This window comes from Zootoca vivipara, chromosome 9, assembly GCF_965207765.1.
Source record: "Zootoca vivipara chromosome 9, rZooViv2.hap1.1, whole genome shotgun sequence".
Classification (NCBI taxonomy): Eukaryota; Metazoa; Chordata; class Lepidosauria; order Squamata; family Lacertidae; genus Zootoca; species Zootoca vivipara.
Window position 1 is genome coordinate 49,629,509 of NC_142592.1, and position 5,370 is coordinate 49,634,878.

A 5,370-nucleotide genomic window follows, 5' to 3' on the forward strand; every position below is an offset into this window, starting at 1 on the left:
AGGAGCGCCCGCCGATCTTTGGTGACAGGCGGGGGTGGGGGGAGAGCGGAGAACGATCTCCGCTTCCCCCCCACCCCCGCCTGTCACACAGGACAGGTCCGAAGATCGGCGGGCGCTGTTTGCCGGGCTTGTCAAGCCCAGCAAACAGCGCCCGCCGATCTTTGGTGACAGGCGGGGGTGGGGGGAGAGCGGAGAACGATCTCCGCTTCCCCCCCACCCCCGCCTGTCACACAGGACAGGTCCGAAGATCGGCGGGCGCTGTTTGCCGGGCTTGTCAAGCCCAGCAAGGAGCGCCCGCCGATCTTTGGTGACAGGCGGGGGTGGGGGGAGAGCGGAGAACGATCTCCGCTTCCCCCCCACCCCCGCCTGTCACACAGGACAGGTCCGAAGATCGGCGGGCGCTGTTTGCCGGGCTTGTCAAGCCCAGCAAACAGCGCCCGCCGATCTTCGGTGACAGGCGGGGGTGGGGGGAGAGCGGAGCACGATCTCTGCTTCCCCCCACCCCCGCCCGTCATACAGCACAGGGCCGAAGATCGGCGGGCGCTGTTTGCCGGGCTTGTCAAGCCCAGCAAGGAGCGCCCGCCGATCTTTGGTGACAGGCGGGGGTGGGGGGAGAGCGGAGCACGATCTCCGCTTCCCCCCCACCCCCGCCTGTCACACAGGACAGGTCCGAAGATCGGCGGGCGCTGTTTGCCGGGCTTGTCAAGCCCAGCAAGGAGCGCCCGCCGATCTTTGGTGACAGGCGGGGGTGGGGGGAGAGCGGAGAACGATCTCCGCTTCCCCCCCACCCCCGCCTGTCACACAGGACAGGTCCGAAGATCGGCGGGCGCTCTTTGCCGGGCTTGTCAAGCCCAGCAAACAGCGCCCGCCGATCTTTGGTGACAGGCGGGGGTGGGGGGAGAGCGGAGAACGATCTCCGCTTCCCCCCCCCACCCCCGCCTGTCACACAGCACAGGTCCGAAGATCGGCGGGCGCTGTTTCCCGGGCTTGTCAAGCCCAGCAAGGAGCGCCCGCCGATCTTCGGCTCTGTCCCCCGATGCGCGACGGCTCGGGGAAGCAGGCAGGGAGCTCCTGCTGGGTCCCGCGCCTTCGCCTCTCGCTCGGTCGGGGCTACACGACATGGCTTATTTTCGGGGTATGTCTTATTTTTCACCAACCCTTAGAAATCCTGTCATGGCTTATTTTTTGGGGATGCCTTAAAATATGAGAAACACGGTATATCAATGGAATCATAGAATTGTAGTCGGAAGGGACCACAAGGGTCATCTAGTCCAACCCCCTGCAATGCAGGATTTTTCCCCCAAGGTGGGGCTTGAACCCACAACATGGTTGAAATATTATGCTGATATGCAGCAACGCCTCGGAGCTGTCGTGACTGCGCCGTGCCTTCCCTCGCCCTCACCCGCCCTGCCACCCCCTCTCGCCTGCCCGACCCTCCCGTCCTCTTGCTGCAGAGTTCCAGCATCACAGCGTCACCCAGAGGCACCCACAAATATGAGTTATCCCTCTCTCTATTTCTTCCTTCCTTCCTTCCCTCCCTCTTCCATTCTTAATAAAATATAGGGGGGGCAGATAAGCCCCACATAGAAAGCCCATCAACATGGGGGGGGATGACTCTTTCACATACGGTATTTACTAGTAATTGGGGGGGGGAGGCACCTAGGCCTCTAGGAGTTGGCTGCTATGCCTAGGAGTAGGACAATTCAAGAAAGCAGAATGATGCATATGCTATGGCAATATATCAATAGAATCATAGAATTGTAGTCGGAAGGGACCACAAGGGTCATCTAGTCCAACCCCCTGCAATGCAGGAATTTTTCCCCAATGTGGGGCTTGAACCCACAACATGGTTGAAATATTATGCTGATATGCAGCAACGCTTCGGAGCCGTCGTGACTGCGGCCGTGCCTTGCCTTGCCCTCGCCCACCCTGTCACCCCCTCTTGCCTGCCCGACCCTCCCGTCCTCTCCAGCCAAGCAGGGTAGCCGCCGCCGTTGCCAGCCCCAGAAGCACAAGGTGGCCGCTGCCGCCGCTGCCGCCACCACGATTTCGTCAGGCCAGCTGGCCCTGTAGCCCCGCCCACGTTCCCACTTTGTGGCCCCGCCCCTGAATGATCATGGCTTGCCCCCCCCCCTAGTTTTGATCCTGGCTACGCCCTTGCCACATAACACCAGTCTTGAAAGACCTACGTTGGCTCCCAGTATGTTTCTGAGCACAATTCAAAGTGTTGGTGCTGACCTTTAAAGCCCTAAATGGCCTTGGTCCAGTATACCTGAAGGAGCGTCTCCACCCCCATCATTCTGCCCGGACACTGAGGTCCAGCGCCGAGGGCCTTCTGGCGGTTCCCTCATTGTGGGAAGCCAAGTTGCAGGGAACCAGGCAGAGGGCCTTCTCAGTAGTGGCGCCCGCCCTGTGGAATGCTCTCCCATCAGATGAAAAACAACTACCAGATTTTTAGAAGACACCTGAAGGCAGCCCTGTTTAGAGAGGCTTTTAATGTTTAATAGATTATTGTTTTGTGTTTTTCTGTTGGGTATAAATAATAAATAATTATTATTATTATTATTATTATTATTATTATTATTATTATTATTAAGTGGGTCCCCAACTGCGTGTTTTGGGCAAAGGCTCAGGTATGAAAAGGTTGGAGACGACTGATAAGAATAGCTGGATATGCCTCAAGGTATATTCCATATGCCTGTGAACAATTGCCTGTTAGCTAATGGTCCCTGGATATCACTTTGCTGTAGTGGCTAACCAGATCTGGGTTTTCTCACTATCTGAATGGGAGACCATCTGGGAATGTGTGCTGCTTTGGATTTCATAATGGGTATAAATGTAAGTAAGTAAGTAAGTAAGTAAGTAAGTAAGTAAGTAAATAGTATTAGTTGACCTCATCAGTTGCTGGGCTATGTTAAAGCTTAATGGGTGAGGGAACTTTGCATGACAGGAGAGCAGTATTCAATATGCTGGTTTTAAAAGAAGCAGCTAATCCAAACAAAACCTTGTTTGAGAACAGGGTTGCTATATTTTCTCTGTGTATCTTTTTCAGTGAATGCCTGGGAACCGGAAGCAAGAAGATACAATCATTGTTTTTGTAAGCAGCAAATATTCCATCAATCATTTGAGTTGCTGTGATGTACCACGGAAAGACACTGGCTCCACAATGTGGCCTTTTTGTAGCACTGCATCCGATTTTGTGTGTGGTAGACACGCGTCATATATGTCACTGATGTAACGTAAGCATATATTGAAGAACCCCACTCCCTGTCACACCTGAATTTCTCTGAGTGTGTTTCTCTCGCACTATTTGATTCTCAGTCATCTGAATAAAACTTGCTATTCTGACACAGGTGAATCTGCTTGATTCCCTGCTCAGAGGGCAAGTTTTTTGGGGGGAGCTGAAGTACATCATCATTACTGCAATGATTTGTTGTATGTGGGGCTGCTTTTGAAGACAGTTTGGAAAATGCAGCTGTGTCAGACTGGGGCAAAATGATCTGAAAGCATTACACCAATCCTGGTTAGCAATTAATTTTTGAGCCTAATTCAGAGTTCCAGTTTTAATCTATAAAGCCTTATGTGGCTCAGGACATCAATACCTCAAAGACCACCTGTTCCCACATGGACCAACTTGGACCATGTGCTTGTCATCTGAGGCCCTTCACTGTGTGCTCCCTTCAAGGGAGGTGTGGAGGATGGTGACACAAGAACAGGCCTTCTCATTGGTGGCCCCCTGTTTATGGAATGCTGCCCCCTGGGAGGCATGCCTGGGACCATCACAATCTGTGTTTAGGCACCAGGAAAAATTCTGTGTGTAGGCAGTCTCCTTTTCACCCCCAACTCTAAATAGCTCGAAGAATCCAGGATAAAGTCTTTTACAAGAGTCCATTGGATTTTAACACTCGCTTTTCTTTTTGAGGCCCGATGCTTCCTATTTTATTTGAAGGAGTTTGATAGGTAAATTCTACAATAGATGGCAGATAGCAAGCAACACACCCACAGCCCTGGTTACATTGAGTAGAGCTAGTCCTGTGCTCATTAGCAGAATGAATGTGAAAAGCATAAAATAAATAAAATAAAATAAAAGCATTTATTTCCTGTACATGTATGCTCCACAGATTTGAATGTGACTAAGATACTAACAATTTTTGCTAAATTTGCATCCAGCAGCCGGACCATGTTGAAAATCAGAGTATATGTTAATCACACTGTTTGAAAGGTGGTGATGTGATTGCAGTGGTATAGCTACAATTTATTGCAGGTAAAAATAAACACATGCTTACAAGAGCCCTGTTATTATACCAAGGATTACTGTTGTTAAGTGACCCCATTACACACTGGTAGGGGGCCAATGAAGCTCCGGAACGGGGGGGGGGCGGAGAGCAGGCGGGGGCGGGGCTGGCACGCATCCCGGGGGCGGGGTTCTAAATAAAGGAGCACAAGACTGCAAGCCCTGGCGTTTTCCAAAAAAGTACACATTTGCCTGAGCACAAAAAAACTCAGGAAAAAAAGAAGTTATTAATGGTGTTCATTGGAGTGCATATCTGCTCAGAAGTAAGCCACTATGATGTAGTGCAGGGGTAGGCAGCCTAAGGCCCGTGGGCTGGGTGCGGCCCAATCACCTTCTCAATCCAGAGACTGATTCAAATTTCCTTCTCAATCCAGCCCGCGGACTGTCCGGGAATCAGCGTGTTTTTTTTACATGAGTAGTGTTAAATAGTGGGTAGACGTTATTTTCCATGCATTTCTGGGTTATTTGTGGGGCCTGCCTGGTGTTTTTACATGAGTAGATTATGTGCTTTTATTTGAAATGTATCTCGGGATTATTTGTGGGGCATAGGAATTTGTTCATATATTTTTTCCAAAATATAGTCCAGCCCACCACATGGTCTGAGGGACGGTGGACCAGCCCACAGCTGAAAAAGGTTGCTGACTCCTGATGTAGTGGTTTGAGTGCTAAACAAGGACCAGGGAGACTGATTCAAATCTCCATTCAGCCACCAAGGCCGAGCTCACCTGAGCTAGTCCCTATCAGCCTAATCTACTTCACATGGTTGTTGTGAGGATAAATAAAACAAAGCCCACATGAATCCAATGGGATATTCCCCAAATCGGTACAGCTCAGCGGCAGGAAAAACACCAGGAAAAACTTTCTGACAGTAAGAGCTATTCGCCAATGGAACAGACTCCCACGAGAAGTGGTGGCCTTTTTTTCACTGGAGGTTTTAAGCAGAGGTTGGGTGGCCACCTGCCATGGATGCTTTGGTTGAGATTCCTAAATTGCGGGGGTTGAACCAACCAGCTGAACCTTGGGGACTCCTTCCAACTTCAGTCCTATGATTCAGTTCCAACTTCAGTCCTATGATC